Source organism: Callorhinus ursinus, unplaced genomic scaffold, assembly GCF_003265705.2.
Source record: "Callorhinus ursinus isolate GAN/ISIS: 27379988/994484 unplaced genomic scaffold, GSC_fseal_2.0 scaffold4, whole genome shotgun sequence".
NCBI classification, from domain to species: Eukaryota; Metazoa; Chordata; class Mammalia; order Carnivora; family Otariidae; genus Callorhinus; species Callorhinus ursinus.
This window is the reverse complement of record NW_027397066.1, coordinates 92708304-92725999: the sequence shown is the minus strand read 5'-3', so window position 1 is coordinate 92725999 and position 17696 is coordinate 92708304.

Sequence of the window (17696 nt, the reverse complement as noted above, 5' to 3'; positions counted from 1 at the left end):
TGATTGTCAACAAACTTCAAGTCCTCCCTACAGATAACCAGGCCATTTTTGGAGAAGGTGTTTTCTTGGTTTTTTTTGTTTTGTTTTTAATTCTGAGTTTGTGCTAAGCACTTTATATCCATTAATTCATTTAATCTAATGGGACAAGTATTATTATTTTTTATGTTATCTTTATTTTTTTAATTGAGGTATAACTGACAATATTGTATTAGTTTCCCGTGTATGACGTAATGATTCAATACTTATATATATGGCAAAATGATCACCACAATAGGTCTAGTCACCACATATAGTTACAAATTTTTTTTCTCGTGATGAAAACTTTTTATAATTTATTCTCTTAGCAACTTTCAAATACACTAACACAGTATTATTATTATTATTTTTTAAGATTTTATTTATTTGACAGAGAGAGACACAGCGAGAGAGGGAACACAAGCAGGGGGAGTGGGAGAGGGAGAAGCAGGCTTCCCGCTGAGCAGGGATCCCAGATGCGGGGCTTGATCCCAGGACCCTGGGATCATGACCTGAGCCGAAGGCAGACGCCTAACAACTGAGCCACCCAGGCACCCCCTAACATAGTATTACTAACTATATTTGCCATGCTGTACATTACATCATCCCCATGACTTACTTATTTTTTAACCGGAAGTTTGTAGCTTTTTTTTTTTTAAGATTTTATTTTTAAGTAACTCTACACCCAAGGTGGGGCTCAAACTTATAACCCCCAGATCAAGAGTAGCATGCTCCACCAACTGAGCCAGCCAGGCTCCCCTGAAGTGTGTAGCTTTTGACCCTCTACCTCCTTTGCCAACCCCCACTACCCACCTCAGACAGTTACTGATTTCACACACGTTTTACAGAGAAATAACCTGAGGCAGAAGTTGAAGCCTGTGTTGTTCAATAGAGTAAGCCAGTAGCACAGGGGACAATTGCACACTTGAAACATATCTGGGGTGCCTGGCCGGCTGGGTCGGTAGAGCATGCAGCTCTTGATCTCAGGGATGTGAGTTTAAGTCCTACGTTGGGTGTGGTGCCTATTTTTTAAAAAAAGAAAGAAAAATGTGGTTTGTCTGAACTGAAATACAGAGATGAAACACACATAGGATTTCAAAGATTTCAAATTAAAAGAATGTAAACTCTATCATTAATATTGGTTTACATTAGTTACATGTTGAAATAATATTTTGTGTATATTGGCATAAATAAAATATCTAACAAAATTAATTACACTTGTTTCTTTAACTTTCTGTAACTTGGCTACTATAAAAATTTTAAATTACTTATGTGTCTCATGAGTAATATGTTTCTCATAAGCTTTTATGGGACAGCACTGGTTTAAGCAATTTGCTCAAGATCACTCTGGTAATATCAGAGGCAGAGTTAGAACCAGGTGGTCTGACATCACACACACACATACACACACACCCACCCCCCAGGGCCCCCCCCCCACCCCGGGCATACACTCTTTACCCCTGTGCTCTGAATCTGCATAAAGCACTGAATGCCTTCAGCACATAGTAGTACCACAAATTTAGCGAATTTATATACTTTGGTCTTTTTCCTTCTATGTTCACTACTAACATGCTCCCTATCTGTAACTCTGCTTCCTTCTAAAATACATGTTAAGTAAAGTAAGTCTAAAAATTAAGATAGCAGTCTCTTAGATAGAGAGTCCACGTGGTACTGAAGTGATCCTTTTTTTACTTTAACTGTTTTAAGATGACACAGTTCTTTAACCCACAATATGTGAAAACCTGGAAAGGATAGGCCTACTGTGTAACTTGATATATTTCTGAATACAATGGGCTACTTTAATCATGGACAGTAGATGGATTTGAGCCATTAGGTCAACATTTATTATGTTTAGGTTACATCTGAATTTTCTTTTTTTTCTTTTGTAAAGATTGTGTTTATTTTAGAGATAGAGAAGGGGAGAGAGTGAGTGGGGAAAGGAGCAGGGGAAAGGGCCAAGCAGACTCTGTGCTGAACACGGAGCCCGACGCAGGCCTTTGATCCCACAACCCTGAGATCGTGACCTGAGCTGAAATCAAGAGTCAGGCACTTAGCCAACTGAGCCACCCAGGCGCCCCTAAGTTATACCTGAATTTTCTAGCAATTATCTTTTTTTTTTTTAAGATTTTATTTATTTATTTGACAGAGAGATAGAGAGCACAGATAGTCACAATGGCAGGCAGAGGGAGAGGGAGAAGCAGGCTCTCCGCTGAGCAAGGAGCCCGATGTGGGGCTCGATCCCAGGGCCCTGGGATCTTGACCTGAGCTGAAGGCAGACGCTTAACCGACTGAGCCACACAGGCACCCAAATGTTAGCCATTATTATTACAAAGTATCATTAAACTTTGTTTCACTGCCTTATTTAGTCCTCAGGACTCCTGTAAGAAAGAAGTGAGGTTCAGAAAAGTTAAATAATTTGTCAAAGTTTATACAGTTGCTGGGAACAGCTGGACTGTAACACAGGCCTTCTGTCTCAGAGCCAATGTTCTTAATTGCCATGCTCTCATTCAATAAATGCCTTTCTGTGTGCTTCCTTAATTGTGCAAATAAATAAGATTATCATTGAAAAAATTAAAAATACAGAAAACAAGGGGAAAAAATAAAAACTATTTACAATCCAACTGGCTCTGACCTAGTAATAGCTTGTTTAATTCTTCCAAATATTTTTCTACAGATTTACAAAAATGCAACATCTGGGGCACCTGCTTGGCTCAGTTTGTAGAGCATGTGACTATTGATCTCCGGGTCCTGAGTTCTAGCCCCACGTTGGGGTGGAGGGTGGAGACTACTGAACAAACAAACAAACAAACAAATGCAACATCTAATTATTTAATTTAAATTAATAATATATTATAAATATCTTTTTAATGCCAATAAATGTGATTTTACTGCCTCTTTTTATTTTATGACTGCATAGAATTCTATTACACTAGTAAATTATTATTCCTTTTTGACTATTCAGATTGTTTCTATTTTTTATTTCATTGTAACATATGTAAGCTATGCTGTTATAAATACTCTTATAGTTGAATATTCTCACCCCTCATTAATTATGGCCTTCAAATACATTTTCAGCGCTTCAAAATGTATATGCAAAAATATACATTATTAAATACACATTAGATTTTTACATATACATTTTGAAGCTTTTTAAAAAAGATTTTATTTATTTTTATTTTTATTTTTATTTTTTATTGTTATGTTAATCACCATATATTACATCATTTGTTTTGGTGTAGTGTTCCATGATTCACTGTTTGGATTTTATTTATTTTTTTGAGAGAGAGTGAGCACAGAGGGAAAGGGAGAAGCAGACTCCCTGCTGAGCAAGGAGTCCAACTCTGGGCTTAATCCCAGGACCCTGAGATCATGACCTAAGCCAAAGGCAGACGCTTAACTGCCGGGGCCACCCAGGCACCCCCATTTGGAAGCTTAAAATACATAATACAAATTTGGAAGATTTTACAAAATTGGGCTCAAATGAATGGTGAGTATATGAGTGGCCTTTTCACCATATATTTATAAACAGTGTGCATTAATTTTCAATTACCTTTGCCAATTTGATAGGTGAAATACTACATACAGTTTTAGTTGATTTTTTTTAATGACTAGTGATGTTGTTCATATATTCATGGGTGCCTTTGCTTGAGAGAAATTGTTTTCCTCACTCATATATATCTATATGTCTTTGTGATAATAACGATAGTTGGTATTTGCTGAGCACATACTGTGTTTTAGGCATTATGCTAAGTAGTTAATAGACACTATCTGATTTTTTTTTCTTTTCAAATTTTTATTTAAATTCTAGTTAGTTAACATATAGTGTAATATTGGTTTCAGGAGAATTTAGTGACTCATCACATATATAACACCCAGTGCTCATCCTAACAAGTGCCCTCCTTAATGCCCATCACCAATTTAGGCCATCCCCCACCCACCTCCCTCCATCAACCCTTAATTTGTTCTCTATCATTGAGTCTCTTATGGTTTGTTTCCCTCTCTCCCTCTCTCTCTTTTTCCCCCTTCCAATATGTTCATATGTTTTGTTTCTTAATTTCCACATATGAATGAAATCATATGGTGTTTGTCTTTCTCTGACTGACTTACTTCACTTAGCACAATACACTAGTCCCATCCATGCTGTTGCAAATTGCAAGATTTCATTCTTTTTGATGGCTGAGTAGTATTCCATTGTACATATATACACCACTTCTTCTTTATCCATTCATCAGTCGATGGACACTTGGTCTTTTTCCATAGTTTGGCTATTGTTGATAATGCTGCTATAAACATCGGGGTGCATGTACCCCTTTGAAGCCTTCGAAGCTATATTTTTGTATCCTTGTATGTATACTAGGTGCAAATACCTAGTAGTGCAATTGCTAGGTCATAGGGTAGTCCTATTCTTAATAGAAACTATCTTATTTAACTTCTACAACAAGCCTACTAGTTATCTGCTATTATTATTCCCATTTTACGGACAAGACTACTGAAGTTTAGAGCGGTTAAGTCCATTGGCCAATATCACAAAGCCAGTGAAATGCTGAAGAATCTTGGAATATGTACATTAATAAGGATCATAATATTCAGTCCACCAAATTGTCTGAAACAATTATATGGAGCATGCTCTGTGGAACCAGGGTTTCCAGGTAACTATTAAGACTGCGGCAAGGAGACTGAAGTAAAATTTTAGGTACTCATCATAATCATAGAGACACAACCTCAGAAAAATATCAAGCAATGTCTACTACCATATTTCTTCTGTCATAAGCTATATATAATTTTCAGTATAGAATAATGTTAATCCATCCATCTATCTATCTATGTATCTATGTATCTATCTTATTTTAAGTAAGCTCTAGACCCAACGTGGGGCTTGAATTCATGACTCCAAGATCAAGAATCACATGCTCTACCGACTGAGCCAGTCGGGTGCCCCTAAAAATATTTCTTAAATGCAATCAGTCAAAATATTCCTAATTTGGTACACAAGGTACATTATAGTACCTTATATACCAGATGTCTAGTAGCTGTCATTGTACAACTCCGCTTAACATATTATCTTATAGCACTAGGACATTTTGGAACTTTTCAGCTTTCTTTTTTTGGGGGGGTTTTATTAAAGCATGGGGACAGGACCCGTGGCCAGAAGGAGCTGCCCGGAACTTTTCAGCTTTCAAACCTGAAATTAAAAAAGAAATGAACTTAAGGTACCCTTATTACTAATCTTTGAGATGATTCAGAGGGAAGAATTTATCATTAATCTTTTGACAGTAATTGTGTTGTAATTTTCAAAAAAATTAATTTTGTGTATAGCAGGGAAAAAATAAGAAAATCTCTTGCTTCAATAGAGCTTACATACTTATCAGGGAGATGGAAGGGGAGAAAGATGTTGCAAATGAATAGATGTTATTTCAGGTAGTTAAAGGGGCTCTGACAAAGAAAAAGAGGGCAAAGTCACAGAAAATGCCAGGAGAATAATGGATGGGAATAGTGCTATTTTTAATAGAAGGATCTGGGAAGTCCCCTCTAATATGCTGACATTTGCACAGGCACCTAAATGAAGTGATGGAACAAGCCTTGCAGTTATTTTGGGAAAGAGCATTTCAGGCAGAGAGAAAAGCAGGTGCAAAAGACCTTGGGCAGGAGAAAAAAGCTAAAGTAGCCAGAATGGAGTGAAAAGAGGCAGAAGATGAGGTTAGAGGGAAGTGGGGCGGGGCCAGGTGCAAAGGGTCTGATTGGCCACTTTTGATCATTTTGATTGACGCTGAATATCATTGGAGGTTTAGAGCTCAGGAGTTAGACATTCTGAGTCACGCTTTTACTGCTCTATAAAGATTAGACTGTAGGCAGCAAGAATGAAGGTAGGGAGGCCAGCTCAGAGGTTATTGCACTTGTCCAGTTGTGCAAGTATGGTAGTTCAGACTAGGATGGTATCAGTGTAGGTGACAAAAAAGGTCAGATTTGGGTTGTTTATACAGGTACGGCTGACAAAATCTGAGAATGATTTGGGTATGAAATATGGAGACAAGATAGCAGTTAAAGTGGCCTAACTACATAGGGCCTCGTCTTATTTCATTTATTTATGTGTTAATTCTTTTTTTTTTTAAGATTTTTTTTTTTTTAGTTTATTTATTTGAAAGAGAGAGAGACAGAGAGCACAAGTGGGGAGGAGAGGGAGAAGCAGGCTTCCCGCGGAGCAGGGAGCCCGATGCAGGGCTCGATCCCAGCACCCTGGGATCATGACCTGAGCCGAAGGCAGACGCTTAACCGACTGAGCCACCCAGGCGCCCCCATGTGTTAATTCTTTTATATTTACTTATCCAGTATGTATGCAGGCTGACAGAATGCCAATAAATGCGGTGGATGCTGGAAAAGCAAGGATAGAAAACCTGTCTGTCTAGCAGATTTTAGAAGCATGTTTTTCAATCACTTTTTTTTCCTGATTATAAGACTAATATTTACTAAAGATATTTTGAGAGGGAGAAGTAGCATGATAATGCTTATATAATACAAAGTATCTACATTCCAATTTCAGTAACTATTCCCCTTGCTTCCTCTTCCAAGTCTTCCTCATTATAAATAGCACTGAAGAATGAATGAATGACATTTAAGGAGTGCTCCTTTTTTTGGAATGTAGTATTAAATGATAATTTTATTTATTTATTTAGTTAAGATTTTATTTTTAAGTAATCTCTGGATGGGGCTCAAACTTACAACCCCAAGATCAAGAGTTGGACGCCCTGCTGAGTCAGCCAGGGGCCTGCAAACATTCATTATTTCTCATCCAACAATCCAAATCTAAAATTATGATCTAAGGGGCATCTGGCTGGTTCAGTCAGTAAAGTGTGCGTCTCTTGGTCTCAGGGTCATTGAGTTCTAGCCCCCTGTTGAGGGCGGAGATTACTAAAAATAAAAATGAATGTTTTGTCTAATACCTTGAAATTTATTTTACTTTTTTTTAAAGATTTTATTTATTTATTTGACGGAGAGAGACACAGCGAGAGAGGGAACACAAGCAGGGGGAGCTGGAGAGGGAGAAGCAGGCTCTTTGTGGAGCAGGGAGCCCGATGCGGGGCTCGATCCCAGGACCCTGGGATCATGACCTGAGCTGAAGGCAGACGCTTAACAACTGAGCCACCCAGGCACCCCCTTGAAATTTATCTTAATTATGTCTCCCTATTCAATATCTGTATGACTAAGACAAAAAATCAACTGAACTTGGTGAACATAATGTTTTATGGAGGCCAAAGCTCTTAAATTCTCAGTCAAAATTCCTACAAGAACAATCTTTCTCAAATTATTTGATTGATATATGAAAAGATAGTTATTTTAAAAACTTTTATTACTATGACTTTACTATATTTCATATTGAAAGTAATATACTTATTTTAAAAATTTTAGAAATACAGAAAGAAAGAAGTAGGAAAAACAGCTTACTCATTGTCCCACTCCCCAGTCACCACCATGGATAGACTATTGATAGATTTCTTTCCAGTTACCTTTTTAATGCTTAGATTCCTTTTATTTATTTTTTTAAATCTTATTTGTACTACTATAAATACAATTTTACACCCTGACTTTTTTTTTTTTAAGATTTTATTTATTTATTTGACGGAGAGAGACACAGTAAGAGCAGGAACACAAGCAGGGGGAGTGGGGGAGGGAGAAGCAGGCTTCCCGCGGAGCAGGGAGCCCGATGCGGGACTCGATCCCAGGACCCTGGGATCATGACCTGAGCCGAAGGCAGACGCTTGACGACTGAGCCACCCAGGCGCCCCCATCCTGACTTATTCATTTGACACCTTTTTTTTTTTCAAATGAAAATAATGTTCTGGGGCACCTGGGTGGCTCAGTCAGTTAAGTGTCTGCCTTCGGCTCAGGTCATGATCCCATGGGATCTAGCCCTGATCCTCGCTCATACTTGCTCTCTCTCTCTCAAATAAATAAATAAAATCTTTAAAAAATATGTCTTTAAAAAAAAGAAAATAATGTTCTGTGGAAATTACTTGGATATCAATATGATTTATATTTGACTATTGTTAACCCATCCATCAGGGTTTAATTAGGTTAATCTATCAAGTTAAGTGATTGCTTTTGTCCTCCCTTAGCACCCCATATTCACTGAAGAGACTTTCCCAAAGAGTGGTGGTATGTTTGCAGAAGTCTCCATGCTAGATTTTCCCGAACTATTCACCCATTATTTTGAGTTTCCTTAATTCTATCTTGGTGCTGCATTTGTCCTTACATAGGTTTTCCAATTTATTTGTTAGTTTTCCACTTTTAATATGTTGGCAAGTCATCATATATGCATATGAACTGTAATCTCTATCTCCTTTATTAAAAAGGCAATACCTAGGGGCACGTTGGTGGCTCAGTCGTTAAGCATCTGCCTTCGGTTCAGGTCCTGATCCCAGGGTCCTGGGATCGAGCCCCGCGTCGGGCTCCCTGTTCAGTGGGGAGGCTGCTTCTCCCTCTCCCGCTCCCCCTGCTTGTGTTCCCTCTCTTGCTGTTTCTCCCTGTCAAATAAATAAATTAAATTAAATTTTTAAAAAAAGGCAATACCTAATCGCATAAAGAAAAGAATATTATATTTAAAAAAGGAAAAGGAGATACAAACACTGTAATCCAAGCAACAACATTAACTCCTGGAATATACCATTCTACATCTTTTTTCTTTAATGTATATGTACATGTATAAGCCCCTTGCACTTCATCTGCACTTATCTGTGTTGTCATTAACAATGAAGAGAAACCCAATTTTTCATCTTGGAAGTAAAAATAAAAGCTGCATCCTTGGACTGAAGTTTCATATTCTTGTGATGTTTTTCTCAAAGGGTTTCAGAAGTCTTATCTATTCAGTTCAGGGAACAGAAAACACAAAGTGAGGAAAGGTTGATGCTGGATATAAAAGAAAATGGAAAAAATAAGTCAAGGTCGAAGAAGAAGAACAGGTTCAGAGGCCCTAGATCCTCAGCTGCTGTTGCTTCTCATCTTGCACCTGGCCTCCTGCCGAACACCAAGTGCCTGCCCTTGACTTCCCTCCTCCATCCTGCCCTTGAGGAGACACCCATTAAGACATGATAAGCCCTGGGTGCCTGGGTGGCTCAGATGGTTAAGCGTCTGCCTTCGGCTGAGGTCATGATCCCAGGGTCCTGGGATCGAGTCCCGCGTCGGGCTCCCTGCTCCTTGGGAGCCTGCTTCTCCCTCTGCCTCTCTCTCTCTCTCTCTCTCTGTCTTTCATGAATAAATACATAAAATCTTAAAAAAAAAAAAAGACATGATAAGCCTAAATTCCTGCTCTCCTGTGCTAACCCTACAATGCACATGCCCATGATATTCCAGCTGGTACTAAGTGATTTTTTAGGGGTTCTAGTGATTGGCATTGCCTTAGGGAACTTCCTTGTTTGGTAACATTGGTGCTTCAATAAAAGATAGAAGAAATCTCTTGCCACAGGAATACACAATTTAAATAGTTTAATTATGTTTAATGTTCCACAGAATAATGAATATATATGACCTATATGCTTGATATTTATCTATTCTACTTTATAAAATAGATATTCTATTTTATCAGCCCCATTTGTGCTGATAAAACATGAACTTTAAAAAAAAACCATGGACTTTAATGTCAGATAAATATGAAATCTTTCTCCTGACTTTGCCACTTATTAGATGCAAGAACCTCACCAACAATTTTAATTTTCCAAGCTTCAATTTCCTTAGACAAAATGGAGCTAATAATATCTAACTAAAAATTTAAGTCTTAAATGCAATAATATATTCAAAAAGACGAATATATGGCCAGGCAAAGAGTTACTTAAACCTTTATTTCTTACCACAGCCAGAATGGTGTCTCGTGTATTTGCTGCAACTGAAGAAAACAGATGAGCACAAGTAAACATGAGTTCAATTCTTTGCCAGCATAGGCATGTGAGAATTTTTGCAAGGGAGAGAGAAAGCTCCTTGGTCTTTCAATGTTGCAAAATGGTGCCCAACAATACCATTTATTTTTCCAATGTTAAGGAGTCTACCTGGGTGCATGTCAAAGAAAAGAAAGGGATTAAGGGATTGAGAATTTGAAAGAGTGGCCAGTAGGACACCCAGGAATTTTCCAGCATGTTACCATAGGGCCTGCTCTACTGAATCGACAGCAAAGTTACATAGGACTTTGCATTAGCCATCAGCTTCAGAGACTCTCGATATAAATCTGATTCAAGCAGACAATTTAGAAAGAAAAGAGAAGAGAAATAATTGCTCTGCCAGGTCCTAGAAGGATTAAGGATTCAAAGGCAGAGAGCCATGCATATAGCATTCAATGAATATGAAGAGCTAAGAGTTGGTCGGCATTTTTTTTTTTTTTTATGATGAGTTAGCAACGATGGGTTTCCCTTAATGATGGGTTTACAGTAAGAATAATATTTCTGGAACAATGTAACCCGAAACTTCTCTCCTTATTTCCTATTTTACCTCTTTTCACTGAAAGAGTCGTTTCGTTCTCACACCACCAGCAAAATTCAGGGCACTGGATGGCTGGTCTTGTCTGTAGACAGAGAAAGAGAGAAAATGAGGTGTTTTCATAAAGAAGACACCCCCTGCCTAAAAATATCTTTCTGTTTCTGAAATTCTCTCAGAATCTCCTTATTAAATGCTTATCATAGTGCCTTGCATATTAATTGTTCAATATATGTTGGCTATTTCTAATGTCATTGTAATACACGTATTACATATTGTCATTACTTTATCTCTACAATTTTGTAGTCCTGGAAGGGACAGTACTTTAAGGTGTTTTAGACTACATTATTCTGCTCAAAACCCTCCAGTGGCTTCTCATCTCCCTTAGAATAAAACTAAATGTTTTTTGCAGTGATCCCCCAGGTTCTATATCATCTGACTTGCAGCTCCATCTCCTGCCACTCGCCCTCTTATTCATTCTGCACCACCCAGGCTGGCCTTCTTGTCATATCTTCATATCTGAGGTACACTCCCACCTCAGGGTCTTTGTATTTGTTCTTCCTGAGCTTGAAAGCTGGATTTCTCCTTATCTCACACCTTTTAGGTCTCTGCTCAAATGTCATCTTCTCAGTGAGACCAACCCTGAATGCCCTATTTAAAACTGCAATATCTGCATACACACCACGCACCCCAACTCTTTATCTCCTTTCCTGGCTTTATTCTCCATAGTGTGTATCATAATCCAACATAGTGTGTGCTTTTGTGTGTGTGTGTGTGTGTGTACATTTATATATAAATCTATCTATCTATCATCTATCTATTTCTTGCTATTTCCCTCTACTAGAATATAAGCTCAACAAGGGCAGATATATTATTTTATTGTTGATGCTTTAGCCCATAAGAGCTGTACAACAAAAATTTGCTGAATGAATAAATGAATCATATATATTGCCATTTGTAATGGAAGATCTAAGCAAATATTTTAATAAAAGTACAATCATGAAAGGAGGCATAAGAATCAGATGGACACCACCGAAGGAGGTGAAGGACGCGGAAAGGGCAGCCCTTCTTTTTTTTAAGATTTCATTTTTAAGTAATCTCTACACCCAGTGTGGGGCTCAAACCCACAACGCTGAGATCAAGAGTTGCCTGCTCCACTGATTGAGCCAGCCAGGAGGACTGAGAATGGGGCAGTCTTGGAATCTGTAGATAAACCTGTCTATGGGATCATTTTGCAGAATGCTAACCCTCTTCAGTGGGCCAGAAACAAGACGGCATTCATCCTGCCAATTGAGGACAACCCAACCCTCGCTTCAGAAATTCCACTGCTGTATTAAAAACCTTTTGTGGTCATTTCTCATTTATGTTAACAGATCTCTATTTTTCCTCTAAGGGTACTTAAACAAAAAATAAAACAAAACAAAAAAAAATGACTTCAAGGGCCTAGAAGGGAATGACTGACTAAATATAGCCACATTGTACTGTAAAAACTAAAGACTGCCAAAATAAGAGCCCATCAAGAAGGCACACGTTATGTTGTTCCTGGTTTCAACTCTGAGATAAGACAGTTTAAGAAACCAAGGTTAACAATTCTCTATTTTGCATATAATAATCAGAAATTTTCAATGATCTGGTATTTGGCTCATCCTTTCAAAGCGTAACCTGGATATTTAAAGGCAGGGACTACGTGACTCCAGGCAAAAATACACTGTATCACACTGGAAGCCCTGCGTGCCTTCCCAGCTGCTGTGAGAACATTTGTCATGTGGTGACAGCATTCTCACTTCTGAGAGCGTGCACAGCCTCAAACCAGTACCATGGCCTCTGCTACAGTTTCTGTGTCTTCGAGAAATCAATTTTCCATAACCTTTCAGAGCAGAACAACATAAGGAAGGTCTTAAGTCCCCTCCTACCTTTTCAAGCCACTCCAAAGAGAAGCATATAAGCAGAAGAGGCGACAGTTCAGTGATAGGCACTTTGGGGCCAGAGGTGTGGTGAAACCCAGCACGTCTTCAGGCCCGCACACAGTCTCACAACTCTGGCATTAAACATCAGCTTTGGTTGCCAACGAAAGCAGAGTCAGCAAAAACGTGCTCTGGAAACTTTCAATTATAGCTCTCTCTTTCTTGGCATAGCTAAGTTGGACAGGAAGCAGTGATGGAGGGAAATTCTATTTTAGAGGATAGTGGTCTTTTTTTCATAGACGCTTTGGGGAAGGAAAATTAAATATAAACAGAGAGGGGTAGGACAGATGGAAGCAGACAATAGGTTAGCTCACAAGGGAATACGATGTGGGCTTAAGCAAGTAGAAGCAGCCAAATGATATGCGAAAATTTCCACTTCCATGTGGTTAGCATCAGAAAATCATGAAAACAGTGGTCCTCAAAGTGTGGTTCCTGGACAAGCAGCATCGGCATCACCTGGGAACTGGTTTAAGATGCAAATTCTCAGACCTACTCCAGACCCCCTACTGGATCAGAAACTCTGCAAGTGGAGAGTTTAACAAGGCCCTCCGGGTGATGCTGGTGCCACTCTAAAGTTTGAGAACTACAGGATCTCGTGCCCTAGTGCAGTCATCCTCCAACATTTAATGAGCGTCAGGCACCTGCTGATACGCAGATCTTAACTGCCGGTGCCCTGCACAGAACAGGTTCTTCATCAATTCTTGTGGTCTTGTGGGGGACAGGAAAGGAGGGAAGGGCGAGCATAGTCACATAAATTGAAGAAGCAGAACTACTCAACTTCCATCACTATCCCTTACTTTTTGGTTTTTATTATACTCAAACTTACAAAACAAAAATGAATCTCTAACACCATTTACATTGTATGAAAGAAATGTACATAATATTTTACTGAGTCAAAGTCAGTATATACATACTACTTTGTGATACAATCTTTATTTTTATTTTTTGTATATTTATGCTTTCGTTTTATTAAATTATTTGAGGCTTTTTTTTAAAGATTTTATTTATTTGTCAGAGAGAGAGAGCACAAGCAGGGGGAGTGGGAGAGGGAGAGGGAGAAGCAGGCTTCCGGCCAAGCAGGGAGCCCGATGTGGGGCTCGATCCCAGGACCCTGGGACCATGACCTGAGCTGAAGGCAGACGCTTAACGACTGAGCCACCCAGGCACCCCTGCTTGCTATTTTTATGCTTTACAATCTTTCTTTGTGTTTCCTTTTCAGTGGCTTACAAATATTAAACAATTAACTCTGACATTTATGACAAGTAGTGGCAATAGCATTTGAATCTCCTACAGAAGACAGCAGTTAGTGCTACCCAGGGCTAAATTCAGCTCAAAGAACAAAGAGACACAGACTCCGTCCCAGTTCTGTAGAGAAAACAATCACATGAAGTAATTTAAGACAATTAACAAGGACCACAGTAAGAAGCACCTCAGAGCTTAAGTGAATGGGCAATATGCAGTAAAGAAGTGATCAGAATGGGAAGGCTCCCTGGAGAAAATTAAATTTTGGATGAGCGCTGAGAGAAAGTGATGGATACAGATTGGCAGAGAGTGGGAAAACCATTCCAGGTTTAAAGAATAGCCTTTCCAGGGGCCCACAGAGAGGAACTAGCAAGTCATGTGCTGGGTGCTATCTGCCAATTAACTTGGCTCAAGAAGAAGGTCATGTTAGGGAATAACAAAAGATGAGGTTGGGGAGTTGACAGTGAGCCCAGAATGCTAAGCTAAGAGAGATATGGTAACCAGTAAACAGGGAATCTTGATAGATTCACAAATGAGGCAGTGATGTGATAAAAACAATTTTTAAAAAAGTTGACATCCAAAATGAGGATTGACATAGAAGTAAAATCCATGAGTTATATTGTTGGTGATATAAGCCATTTAGAGCAAGAATTATCGTGAATGAGGTATACGCTAATAATTTGCACTATTATGCCTTTCTCCTGTCGTTTGTATACTCAATGTGCTTTCACAGCTCTTTGTCCTACTTCCTCCAGCATCACCGCGTAAAATAGTTCTATTGTAAATTTGTGCAGAAAGAATAGCCTTTGACGGATACCCTGAATTCTATCATGCAAAAGTGGCTCAAGTTTTCCTGAGCCAATCTCAACACTGTATTTCTGAAATACATTTCTGAAGCCGCTCCACCTGCCCCGAGCTGTAAAGGCGACAGCGTTGAACCTTAGTCAAACTGGGGCAGCCCTTGACCCTTTGCGTACGCTGTCAGCTTCATTTAACACAGTTGCATAGCTGACTCACATTGCATGGCCTTGAACTGAAGTAGTAACAAGGCTGAAAACAGCTCTTAAAATTCTTAATATTTTAGATATGCCAAGCATCTTAAATAAAAGGGAAAATGTGATGCTCCCCTGTTCAGTTCTAATCCGATGTTCTATTTTATAAATTTTAATATTCTACATATATAAGAAGCAATCTATAATTGAGCCGTAATTGTTCACTCTGGGGTCCACATAACTCCAGGATCCTGTGGTGAATTTAAATCAAGAGCAGAGCTGATGGATAACAAATCGGTGTGGGAATTTTGCCAAGGCTTGATAGCCGCGGAGGGATGATTTCCAAGTGAAAGTTTTTCAAACCTATTGAGGAGCTAGGCAGAGCAGAGTATTGAAAAGTGGAACCCATAGGTTGAGTTCAAAATGTTTAAATAGCAGCACTAACTTTTTGGCAAAAATTATATTAAGTAATGAGAAATGAGGTCTGGGGTTTGGGAGAGTAAGTCACTGGAATGGTGAGGAAAAAAAAAGGGTAAATACTTCCTACCTGATATAAACCAAAGAAAATCACCAGGCAGATTCTTCAATAGCAGATGCTTATCATTCTTATATTTTCCTCTCTGTTCCCACTATTCAGTACCTCTTGTATTCCCATGGGCCCGTCAACCTTGGTGGAGTCAGGACATATATGCATTTGCCTTAAATAACAAACCCTTCAAACTGAGGAAGGAGAAAGAGAGAAAAAGGAGAAAAGCAAAGAAAAGGAAGAAGAGAAGAGGAAGGGCAGTGTAATAATTTAATTAGTATGGGAAAGTCTTAATTGGGAAATAGGAATAGACTCTTCCCAGGCTTCATTTTCCAAATTCTTTTGTGAGTGTGAACATGGAGCTACACTTGTGTGTGATTTAGCACTTAAGATTCACTTGGGGTGCCTGGCCAGCTCAGTGGGTAGAGCATGTGACTTTTGATCTCAGGGTTGTGAGTTTGAGCCCCACATTGGGTGTAGAGATTACTTAAAAAAAAAAAAAAATTTACTTGTCATATGACATGGCCTTCACATACATCAGTGTCCACCGGAAAGAACAGGGACTGCTTCTAATAATGGAAAAATTGGCTCTGTTGAACTTAAAGAATTAATTTTTCTAATGAGGCATATTCCTGGGGGATTCTTTTTCTCCCAGGATAAATTTGACTATTAGGGGTGTTTCTCCTAGTGTTGGCTTTAGCACCTAACTCCAGCATCTGGGACAACTCCATTTGTCCTGTGACTTTGGGTGAGTGATTGAATAACTCAGGGCTTCTGTTTCTCATATTTACCAGATGAAGCCTGTGTGTCTTTTTTGCATACGAGAGCTGTCATCTATGATTATTACAAGTGCAGCCCTCCTTTCTCAGACCTATGTATCCCTGCTTCAGAAAGAATCTGAACTTTTAGAACCATCAATAAAATGTTTAACCTGTTGAGCCAATCCTATGTTCAAGGGATTTTTAGTTCCTATATTACAAAAATTAAAGAAGTTTTCTAAATTAATTACCTATATAGATTTGAGACTGCGAGTTTTTGTGTTTTATTCATTTATTTATTTGAGAGACAGAGAGACAGAGAACGAGTGGGGAGAGGAATAAAGGAGAGGGAGAGACAGAATGTCAAGCAGACCCCACACTGAGCGCGGAGCCTGACTTCGGGCTCTATCTCATAACCCTGAGATCATGACCTGAGCTGAAATCAAAGAGTCTGTCGTTGCTTAACCGACTGAGCCACCCAGGTGCCCCTTGTGTTTACTTTATTTATTCTTAATGGAAACTGTGTTTTGGGGCGCCTGGGTGGCTCAGTCGGTCAAGCATCGGCCTTCCACTCAGGGCACGATCCCAGGGTCCTGGGATCCAGTCCCGTGTTGGGCTCCCCGCTCAGTGAGGAGTCTGCTTCCCTTTGCCCTCTACCCCTCCTCCTGCTCATGCTCCCATTCCCCCCCCAAATAAATAAATAAAATCTAAAAAAAAAAAAAAGGAAACTGTTTTATAAGGAAAAATATAAGAAAATAAAATAACAAAAATGAACTTATACAAAGAACTAGACAAACTGAAGACTGAAAACAAGAATGAGAAAAGAAGAATGAATGGTAAAAATAGGTCAAAGAAATGCAAAATGTGTCAAAAAAAGGAAGATTACTCATGTTTGCTTATAGGTCAATCAATAAGCATCTCTTGTTGTTCCTTCACTGTGCACGTCAAAATGATATTTATTACTTTGAGACCTGAAAATTCTTTAAAAATTAAAAAATAGGGGTGCCGAGTGACTCAATCATTTGTGTCTGACTCCTGATTTCGACTCAGGGTCATGATCTTAGGGTCATGAGAGAGAGCCTTGCAGCAGGCTTTGTACTGGGTGTGGAGCCTGCTTAAGGTTCTCTCTTTCCCTCTCCTTCTGCCCCTCACCTGCCTAAAAAATTTAAAAATAAATTTCACAAGTACTGTGGCATAGAAAGCTTACTTTTCTCATATTCCTTTTTAAAAGATTGTTCTATCATTTATATAAATATCAGTTATTACTATCCATACGTCATTGGTAATTGCAATATAAAAATAATATCTTTAATACAGATAAAATGTCTTTAAAAAGAAGAGGATAGGGACTCAATTTTGATTCTTATAGTAATGAACATGTATAAAGCCCTTGCTACGTGCCAGAGCACTACATGCTGAGGTACAAAAAGGTAAAGTAACTTACCAGAAGCAGTTAGCTAGTAAGTGGTAGGATAGGGTTTTGATTCTAGAGTCATAAACATCATGAAATACTTCCTAAATATTCTACCAAGATTGCTGTCTACGATGAGGAATATTGAGTCCTGGGATCGAGCCCCGCATCGGGCTCCCTGCTTGGCGGGAAGCGTTCTTCTCCCTCTCCCTTTACCCCTGCTTGTGTTCCCTTTCTCGCTGTCTCTCTCTCTGTCAAATAAATAAATAAAAAATGTTAAAAAAATAAAATAAAAATCTGTAATCTTTCATCTTTTATACAACACAGTGTTTA